General features: G+C 41.7%; 1 protein-coding gene across 3 annotated transcripts in view; it reads right to left on the minus strand.

Annotated features, from left to right (window-relative positions):
- The window catches only part of ptk2ba (protein tyrosine kinase 2 beta, a), a 366968-nt gene extending 358235 nt beyond the window's left edge, over nt 1-8733 (minus strand). For 2 of the 3 annotated variants that reach the window (XM_039749531.1, XM_039749530.1), the window contains exon 1: nt 8534-8733. The gene's annotated coding sequence lies outside the window, so the exon portion shown is untranslated. The remainder of the gene's footprint in view (nt 1-8533) is intronic. The other variant, XM_039749527.1, reaches the window with a different exon arrangement.
- Between the last annotated feature and the right edge of the window lie 2640 nt (nt 8734-11373).

Below are 11373 nucleotides of genomic sequence, written 5' to 3' on the forward strand. Positions count from 1 at the left end.
GTTACCATGTTGGTACCCCCAACTCACACAAGGAAATGTAAACGCTAAGGGTTGGGGGTAAGGTTAGGGTAGGGGATGTTATTGCCTTTTGGCTCGTGCAGGGATACACTGACCAAAGATTTTAAAATTAAAATATATCAAAGTTCACAATCTTGGGTTAACCTTCAGATATCTAGATAGATAGATAGATAGATAGATAGTGTCACACACGTCCGCATGGGAGGCAATTGATGGGCTCAAAAAGGGATAATTCCATGCCGGACCAGGGGGTGGCACAGTGCACTGATCCTTTCTCTTTTTCATCTGCAGACCAACCATGGGAAATTCCAATTGGACTTGACAATATCACTTCCGGTTCTAGGACCCGATGACATCACTTCTGGTTCCTGTCAGAATGATGTCATTTCCCCTGCCCCACTTTAAAACCATCATATTTGGCAGCCTATTTTAAGTATACAGGTGGCTACTCCCGAACCTTTTCCTTTGTTGGTTAAATCATTTCACAATACAGTAATCCCTCGCTATATCGCACTTCGACTTTCGTGGCTTCACTCTATCACGGATTTTATATGTAAGCATATTTGAATACATATTGCGGATTTTTCACTTCTTCGCGGGTTCTGCGGACAATGGGTCTTTTTTACTTCCTGTACATGCTTCCTCAGTTGGTTTGCCCAGTTGATTTCATACAAAGGATGCTATTGGCGGATGCCTGAGAAGCTAACCAATCAGAGCACGCAATTAAGTTCCTGTTTGCTGAATGGGTCAGTGACGGAGCGTCAAATTTGATTCCACAGCGTTAACCAGGAAGTCTCGTCTCGCTCATTCGCATTCAACGTGTTTCGCTGTGTAAAGAGTTAACTTTTGTGCTCTTATGTGTTTATCTTTGTGCGTAGTCAAGCCCTTCATTATGGCTCCAAAACGATCTGCTCCTTCTACTGCTTCAATGAGGCTATGATTCTTTTTATTTAAAAAGTAGGAAAGGAATATAAGATCTACGGCTGCAGTGTCCTTTTAACCAAGGTGCAAAACAAGTTGCAAGTGGATGCAATAAGGCAGTAGTCTGGATGGAATCTGCTTTAGGGATTTGGATGGAAGACTGCCGCAAGAAGAACAACGGTGGTGCTACACAGTCGCTTGAAGAGGCTCCTTTAGAACAGCTGTAACACTCTCCTTTGTTGTGCAGTAAAACTAAACTCATCGTTATCGGACAAGTCATCGTGTCATTGTTGGTGAGTAACCATAATTAATTTTCTACTTACAGTACTTAGCAAATGTACGTACGTTTAGTGTCACTGTACACACATTTACTGTATACAATTTTTCTTGCATTGTACGTATTTATTGCTGGTGGCCTGTCTATCGTAATGTCTGTAACACATGTGATATCGGAGACGCTCGATATCTTTAAAATAATATTTAGGTTTTACTGTATGTAAACAGTGTTTTACATACATAATTTCAATGAATCTTACCTAATATTTAAGAGAATACAAAGGGTTTATGCTGTATAACTGTGCGGGGATTATTTATAAACAGTGTGGGAGAGTTTATAAGGGCTTAAAATATATAAAAATAACCATACAAACATATGGTTTCTACTTCGCAGATTTTCACCTATCGCAGGGGGTTCTGGAACGCAAACCCTGCGATCAAGGAGGGATTACTGTAGATAGATAAAGAGACAGATAGATAGATGCTTTGGACTGAGGTTCCAATCAGGATGGAGGGTGTGCCTGTTCCCAGACAAAGTAAAAAAAATTGATGGACTGGGAGCAAATACCATTGATTGTGCAATCATCCGATACGCTAGGTGGCAGCACTCCTGGGCTGGTACATCCATGCATACACCCACAGGCTATGTTGGGAATTGTAGTTCTGTTGGGCAACCTAGCTGAGTGTCATGAGTGCTGCCTGGGGGGAGCTGTAGGGGAGAACTTTCCCCACTTTGAGGTGCTTCCACCTGACCTGGAAGTACTTCCACAGTGCAATATTGTAACAACAGAAGTTCTACCAGGTCCAGCATGAAAAGGGACCATCCACAGGGGAGTCGGATTCGAGAGGACGTGACAACGATTTGCTGGAAGTTCTGGACTTCGATTCTGTTTAACCTAAGTAGGAATATTTGCAGAGAGACCTGTAATAGGTATTTAAGAACATTAAACAATTGTTATTTGAACACGTGACTGTGTCTGTGAGGTTGTGTCTGGGGTTTGGAGTGTTGTTATGCCCCCTAGTGGTCACGATAGATAGATAGATAGATAGATAGATAGATAGATAGAACACCCTATGTAATAAACTTAAGTCATCCCAAGGGAATTTCACTTGCTCCAGTAGCATCTTAGAACACAACTCATAGTTTAAAAGGGTGCACAAAAACTGCAAATATTACATACAGTAAGTGCAAGACCCACAACTATAAATACATTACACATGCAAACAGTATGTAATAGTTTTTGCTTTCAAATTCTATATTTCAGCATTAACAAAATAACCCACAGAATCAGTATGGCATGTTTTTGAAAACGACAGATTTCATTTAAAACAGAAATATAATTCTGTATCACATAACAGCACAATGATGGTGGCAAACGGGTCTCTTCACACAGACCAACCCCCATGGGGAAGCTATAAGGAAGGAGTGGAAACTAGTGTGCAATTCAAATGTTTAGATAATCAAGAAAACTTCACAATCCAAAAGATGGCTGCAGACCTGCTGTCACTTGTAAACAACGTACTTACTGAATATGTGATGCAAACAAGCAGATTCCCCTGGGACTCTTGAAGAACCTCTGGTCTGATGAAAATTCTAGCAATCCAGATTAAAAGCAACCCAAACTGTTATTCCATTCCAGATGAGGGGGTCACCAGGTGGCAAGAAATGACCTGTCAGTTACAGGTCCCAATCACACACATACACTCACACTGGGCAGTTAAAAATGAGCAGTTCACCAGGTGTGCTCACCCTTGGGGAGGTGAGAGTAAAACCCCAGACAGACACGGGGAGAATGGATAAACACCACAGAAAGACACAGGGCTCAAACCCAGGATGCCGGATCTGTGGAGCAGCAACAGTAGCCACTGTATAACTGTGCCACCCACCTTACAATTATATATATTCACCTAGCTAAATATCTTGTGATATTTACTGTATAAAACAAAGAGTAATGGCACTGGTCTACACAAAAATCCTCCCACACAAAAAAAATCAATGTACTTTATAGATTTAAATATGATGAATCTAACTGGAATTTTTCTCCCACAGAATGTTTCTGCTGAGATGTCAGATTCAGTCAAACACACCATTTTGAACAAAAAATCAGATTTTTTCAAAAATAAGTTACATTTGTTTTATGGCATAAGTATATTTTTTCGTGCTTGGAATATTATTTGAAGTACAGGGTGAGTCAAAATGATGTTAACACTAATAGATTCTTTTTATCTCGACCACACCTTTCTAGGTCGATGGGTGGGTCATGGTGGACCACTGCCATGGCCTCCCCACTCCCCTGATTTGATACCATGTGATTTCTGGTTATGGGATATGGTGAAGGAGAGCAGGTATAGCAGGAAATTTTGTGAAATCAAAGGACAGAATACAGGCCGTGGTTTCATCTGTTCCCTGCGACAGGTGTGTCAGGGCTTTAAATGGTACTGTTGCTCGTTGTTTTTTGTGCGTTGAACAAGATGGTGAACAGGTTGAGAAATCATCTTGCACATATGAAGTATGTTTGTGAATAAATTGTTTCCGGCATTTAAATTTTCACATAATTTTGACTCGCCTTATATATTTTGATATGAAAAATGTCGTCTTCCTTGTTCTTAACGTTAGCTAAGGTGGAAACAATGCCAAATCAAGTATTTGCTAAACATTCTTTCCACTCAATCTGTATTTCTCTGTTCTTATTCTTACGTCTGAACTCGTGTGGTGCCGAGGTGCCACCCGTTGCGTGGCTGCACTCGGGTCTTAATCTGGGATTCTGAGGTGGTTTGCCATGTGGTGGGTGCGGCAATGTTCTGTATCAGCGCAGGCTCCTAACCCCTCTCTCTTATATTTGAAAAAAATAGCCAGAAATGTATATTTAGAAGGTTAGAAAGATGCCTTTTTATTGTTTAGAAGAGGGAAAGTTGTTGTATGCAAGGTAGAGTTGATGCATTCATGGACTTGACCAGGTAAGAGGTAAGCAAACTTTAAATCCAAGCTGAGAAAAGCTGAAAAAGAATTTTGAAAAGTGTGTGCCACAACTTCTTAGGGAATCCAATGGCAGAAAACTATGAGGAACTACCTGAGCAGCTTCTCTCATCCTGCTTAACACTTGGGTGCCACATACTGTATCTTTAAAAATTCTAATCCTACATTCTCATTTAGATTTTTTACCTAAGCACATGGGAGCAGTCCATGACGAACATGGGGAGAGGTTCCACTAGGACACTGCTCAGATTGAGAGACAATGTAGTGGAAAGCGGAGTGAAGCTATTGTTAGCAGACACCCGTTGGTCATTCCTCCATGAAAGACTTTCAGAGTGTTATAAAAGGGAAACAAATACCAGGTGACTACTTTTTCTGAGTAATAAATATATTTACAAAATGATATGTTGTGAATACCAAGAAGGAGAGACAGGCATCCCAGCTGGACAACAGGATAAAATGGTAGGTGCCAGGGGATAGACAAGCAGAAGCTGGAGGCCAGGAGCAGTTCCATCCCCCATACATTAGATGGCAGTGCTCCATTGGAAGCGTCCCAGCTTGGATATACACCTTGGAGTCCAGAAGTGTAGCCCTGTAGGGATCCCTGGGTGCTACATAGGGGCGCTGACGGGGTAGGAATACCCTGGTTCTCAAACAACACGCAAGTACTCAACACAAATCATGCTGGGAAACCAGGCGCTCTTTCAGGTCCAGTATAAAAGGAGCCTGCTGCCTTACCTTGGGGAGTCAGAGTCGGGAGGCAGCAAGCAGAACTCAAATGGAGGCAGAAGGAGACAAGAAGCTTTATTGTTTGTATGATTTTTGGGCTGTCTTTCACTGTTTGTGTGCTAGTTGGATTAAAAAAATTCATTATTTGAACCCGTAACTGTTTTGGTTATTATTGGGTCTGTGGTTTGAGGCTTAGTGGCTCATCCTACTGGTTACAATGTGTAACTGATATTTTTTTTTAAATCTAAATAATTACTTATAACAATATTTTTTTTCTCTCAAATAGTATTTCCTTTTTTCATTTTAAACCTTCATCTAGATGTAAAAGAGCAATCTTGTTCCTCAGATTTGAATTCAGCACCTTTAGATCTATAAAAAAACACTCATATTGTGCATTGTGATAAAAGGCGAGACAAATCAGCATGACTTTCTGTATTACAGTAATTCACAGAACCATACAAAAATGTTTCCATTTCTAAACTGAAACACGTTTTGTGAAAATGCCACCTTCTTGCTATTCTGTTCCACAACAAACTTTGATCTGACACAGAGCTGAGAAATGTCACAGAAAAACAGAAACAAAAAACCTTTCCCAAAGCGACTTCAAACTTACTGGTATGCATTGTTCATTTAACTTCAACATTCATGCTTTACTCAGATATGCATACTAAACTTCATAGCCTAAAGCGTCACCTTAGCCGGAATATCTTCTCAATTACACGCACTTAAAGACAACAAAGCAAGCAGGCCTTCATTAGGATTAATCTGTGCGGGTAAATTCTGGTTGAAAACCAAACGTTCGGCTCTGTGCACTGGTGGTCTGGGCAGTAATGTTAAGTGAGAAGGTATCAAGAGTTTTTACATGAAAGTCCACTTTCTGCTTTAAAGCATCACCTGGTGTTAATGGGTTTAAACCATATGGGTAAAGTCTGCTTGAAAAAGCAAACACTCTGCTATGTGCAACGGTGGTCGAGTCTACGAGTTTAGACAGGATAACAATGCTCACAGTACACTGTGTTAAGAGTTCTTTAAGAAGTTGTCATGTGATCGTCCACCTTATGCTGGGTAGCAGCCCCTGGTCTTCATGGGTTTAATCTGTGGAGGTAAATTCTGCTTGAAAACCAAACGCTCTGCTCTGTGCAATGGTGGTGTGGGCTATACTGTTTAGTGAGAAGGTGAAGTTATGCAAGTTGATGCTCATGGCACACTATGCTAAGAATTATTTAAGAAGTTGTCATGTTACAGTCCACTTTCTGATTTAAAGTGACCACTGGTCTTAATGGGATTAATCTGTGCGAGTAAATTCCACCTGAAAACCAAAAAATTCTGCTCTGTGCAATGGTGGTCTGCACTATTCTACTTAGTGAGAAGGTGTATACAGGCAGGGTAATGCTCATGGCATACTTTGTTAAAAGCTCTTTAAGCAGCTCTCATGTGAACATCCGCTTTCCGCTTTAAAGTGACCGCTGGTTTAATGGGCTTAAGACATGCAAGTAAATTCTGCTTGAAAACCAAACACTCTGATTAATCTGTGCAGTGGTGGGCCGGTCTGGGCTATACTGTTCAGTGAGATGATAAATAAAGGCAGGATCACGCTAATGGAATACTGCATTACGAAATATTGAAGAACTTCTCATGTGAAAGTCCACTTTCTGCTTTAAAGTGACCCCGATCTTCATTAGATTAATCAGTGCAGGTGAATTCTGCATTACTTGAAAACCTAATGCACTGCTCTGTGCGATGATGTTTGAGGCTTTGAATTTAGGCAGGATAGTGATCATGGCATACTGTGTCAACAGTTTTTTAAGATGTTTTCACGTGAAACTCCACCTTCTGCTGGGTAGAAGCCCCTGATCTTTGTTATGTTACTCTGTGCAGGTAAATTGTGCCTGAAAACCAAATGCTCTGATTGATCTGTGCAGTGCTGGTCTGGACTATACCGTTTAGTGAGACGGTAAATAAAGGCATGATCATGGTCATGGAATACCGTATTACGAAATGTTTAAGAACCTCTCATGTGAAAGTCCACTTTCTGCTTTAAAGTGACCTCGATCTTTATTAGACTAATCAGTGCAGGTAAACTGCCTGAAAATGAAACGCTCCAATTAATCGGTGCAGTGCTGGTCTGGACTATACTGTTTAATGAGATAGTAAATACAGATAGGATAATGCTTACAGCATACTGTGTTATGAAATTAATTTCTCATGTGAAAGTCCGCTTTCTGCTTTAAAGCGACCCCTGATCTTCATGGGATTAATCAGTGCAGGTAAATTCTGCCTTTAAAAACCTAATGCATTACTCTTTGCAATGATGGTCGAGGATACAAATTTAGGCAGGCTAATGATCATGGCATACTGTGTCAACAGTTCTTTAAGGAGTTTTCACATGAAACTCCACTTTCTGCTGGGTAGCAGCCCCTGATCTTCATTATGTTAATCTGCGCAGGTTCAGTTCTGCCTGAAAACCAAATGCTCTGATTGATCTGTGCAGTGGTGGATCGGTCTGGGCTATACTGTTTAGTGAAATGATAAATAATGGCAGGATCACAGTCATTGAATACTGTATTAATAAATATTTAACAAGTTCTCATGTGAAAGTCTGTTTTCGGCTTTAAAGAGACCCCAATCTTCATTAGACTAATCAGTGCAGGTAAATTCTGCCTGAAAACCCAAATCTCTGATTGCTGTGTGCAATGGGGGTCTGGACTATACCGTCTAGTGAGATGGTAAATATAAAGGGATAATTCTTATAGCATACTGTGTTAAGAAATAAAGAAATTCTAATGTGAAAGTCCACTTTTTGCTTTAAAGCGACCCCTGATCTTCATGAGATTAATCTGTGCAGGTAAAGTGTGCTCTGCGCAGGTGTGGTGTGGGCTATACTGCTTGGGGAGAAGGTGAATTTTGGCAGAATAATGTGTATGGTATACTGTGTCGAGAGTTCTTTAAGAAGTTTTCATGTGAGAGCCCACCTTCTGCTTTGTAGCGACCCCTGGCACTCAAGGACGGTTTAGCTTAAGGCGAAGAACTGCATCTTACCGACTTTCACTGGGGCTTCATCAAGCCCAAACTTGCTTAACTGCTGACTAAACGTAGGCATGTGTGCTGCGTAAAATGCGTAACACGAGTGGCGCAAGACCCCCGAATTCCTTCACAAGTGACAACCCACCCCCCGTGCCCTCCCTCCAAAAAAATTGCTCGCAGCGACGGTACCAAAAGCTATCCATCAATGACCACCAGACACCTGCGCAGGTATGCGCCGCAAACCCCCACGGTGACCTGGGCGGTTCTTAAGAAACTAGTGACCGCAGGGCACAGGGCGCGCACGCACGCCTGCACACACCCGGAGCGGCACCTCCAGGAAAGCCGCCCGCTTCAACCGCCCCACACCACCGGCCAGACGCTCGCGTGAGACACCCAGACTGTGGCTTTCAATTAAAAGCGTCGCTTCTTCGGCCAGCTATTTTCGACAAAACTATTCGACGACTTTACTGAGGAAGACGCTTCCTGCTTCTCTTTACTTCAGTCAAGTCAGTTCGCGCCCCGCCACCCCTGCAGGTGAACACCGTCCGTAATTGTGCCTCCCTCGCCCCAAGCCGCTCTCCTTGTACTCACCGGGACTGTGCCCGTCTCCCGTCCCGTGAGGACACCAGCTCCAGATGTGACAAGTCTTCCGTTAACTGGGGGTCAGAAGGCACCCGTTCTCAGCTGCTGTCTCTTTACGCTGCTGCTACTGTTACTACTACTGTCTTGGAGCGCCTGACTGCCTGCCTGCCTGCCTGCCTGCCTGCTAGTCTCTCTCTCTCTCTCTCTCTCTCTGTTTGCCCGCCCGCACTTCCTTGTGAGCAAGTGAGAGAGAGAGAGAGCGAGTGCGCGCAGCCTGGTTGCCCGCTCGCTCGCTCTCGCGTGACACACACAAGTCGCTCGCGCCTCACAAAGTTGGCGCGCAGAGTTGCGCAACCCAGAAGAGTGCGAGCGGGCTGGAGAACTAGCGAAGGCTGCGTGGGAGGCTCTCTCTCTCTCTCTCTCTCTCTCTCTCTCTCTCTCTCTCGCTCTCTCGGTCCCCCTTACATAACCGAAGACGCACTGAGATCGCAACCGCCACACAGACACGAAACCAGGTGCGACGGGAGGGTTTGTCGTCTTCTTTGTCGTTTCATTTGAGTGTCGATGTTACGGTCCGGTCGGTGGACACAGGTGCAAAAGTCCAACCCGGCATCGTTAGCATTTCACTCTTAGCACGTGCTTCTGATGTGCACTTCGGATAGTTTTGGTTTGTATTCGATTCAAGCATCCGCAAGAAAAAGCTTATGAACTCTTTGGAAATTAGTGAATACTGGAACAGCAGATCTAAAAATAAAGAAAGGCATGGCTGTTGAATTAACTTTTAGATACAGCCCCAAAATTAACTATAGATACTTTAAAATGCAACGTACTTATAAAGATTTGTGAAATTCGCTTCTATATATCTCAAAATACACTCACTGAGCAAATTAGGAGGAACACTGTACTAACCAACCTCAGCTCTAAAGATGTAATAATGCCTGAAAAAAAAACCATCAGGAAAGGCTGATGCATCACAGGGCATACCCTGAAAAGAGGATGGGGGCAAAATTGGACGCCATCATGAAAAAAATCCCCTTTATCCCCTCCAGGGGGAGCTGTTTTCAAGCACTTCTAGCTAAAGGCATATTCATTTCGCCTCTGGGGGTCTTTTGTGCCAGCTGCTATCAGACAACCCGGTGTTACCTCCCGCCTCCCCGAACTCTTTAAGTTCATTTTGCAACTTCTGCACAATTTTCATTCATTCATTGCTGACTGATTGTAGTATTTGTCCTGTGAGTCGGTATCATTGTTTTTTCATGTTTCTGCTGTATGCCTCTAAATTTCCCCTTGGGATTAATAAAGATTATCTAATCTAATCTAACACTGGGTAGGGCCACTACTTTTACAAATTCTGTACAAAATGGCATATAACAGACATTCATTACATTTTGCATTCCAATTGATGGCACGTCACAAACAAACACTGCTTTTACAAATTCCATACAAAATGGCATAAAACAAAGACATATTAATTGCAAACATTACAACTTCTTTTAAGAATCACGTTCAAAATCACATATAACAGAAACATGCATTAAAATGTGTAATTCCAACAGATATATGGTATAAAACAAAGACATTCATTGTGTTTTCCATTCCATCAGATGGCACATCACAAACATTAACACTACTTTTTAAGAATCCCATACCAAGTGGCATAAATCAGAAACATATTCATTGCATTTTTCATTCCAACAGATGGCACATCACAAACATTTCAACTGCTTTTATGAATCCCCTGCAAAATGGAATACTTGCATAACAGAGACATACAGTATGTATTGCATGGTACACTGCTAACGCGGAGGCCCATATTTTAATTACTTAGATTTCAACCCATCTTAGATGGGTAGCACGGCTAGTGATTTTTGCCTTGTGACATAGTGCGTCATCATGCTGGAAGCAGCCATTAGTTGATTTGTAATCTGTGACCATCAAGGGATGCACATGGTCAGCAACAGTATTTGAATATGGGGTGGCATTCAAGTGATGACTGATTGGTATTAGCAGGTCCAAATTCTGCCAAGGAAACATTCTCCACACCATTACACAACAGCGGCATTTGTTTCTACAGCACATTTTTATACAGAGTGTAACTCAAAGAAAAGCAAATTAAAATTAGAGAAGAATAATAATGAACTACATAATAATATGCAGGAAAATAATATGCAGATAGATAGATAGATAGATAGATAATGAAAGGCACTATATAATAGATAGATAGATAGATACATAATGAAAGACACACTCTTGTCTAATTAACTGTGTTATATAGTGCCTTTCCTATCTACTCCACATTTGACATGGAGGTTTAATTTATATGACAATTTGTGACACGCATATTAACGTCTCTCAGCTTCTAAATCTACAGTATCACCATTATCTATTATACAGAGCATTTTTCATAACTGTAGATGTAACTGTTTATATGTGGCCTTTCATGTCATTCCATCTATCTATTATACAGTATATAGCACTATTATAGATAGATAGAAAGGCACTATATATAGATAATGAAAGGAGTTTATAATAAGATAGATAGATAAATATGAAAGGCACTATATGATAGATAGATAGATAGATAGATAGATAGATGAGCCTCCCCTTTTAATTAGCGTGTTGTTTCGGTGGTCCTCTCCTGATGTGATGTTACCAGCCCAGCACACCACAGTGACCTTCACAGAGTTGTAGAAGATGTGAATGATGTCACTACTCATTTTAAAGGAATGCAGAATGAAGAGCCTGTTTAACCCCTTCATCTCTAGTTCCTCTGTGTTATGAGACCAGTCCAGCCCATCATTAATGTGGACCCCCAGGTGCTTGAAGGAGTGGACCACCTCAACATCCAC

Source organism: Polypterus senegalus, chromosome 3 (genome assembly GCF_016835505.1).
Source record: "Polypterus senegalus isolate Bchr_013 chromosome 3, ASM1683550v1, whole genome shotgun sequence".
In the NCBI taxonomy this organism is placed as follows: domain Eukaryota; kingdom Metazoa; phylum Chordata; class Cladistia; order Polypteriformes; family Polypteridae; genus Polypterus; species Polypterus senegalus.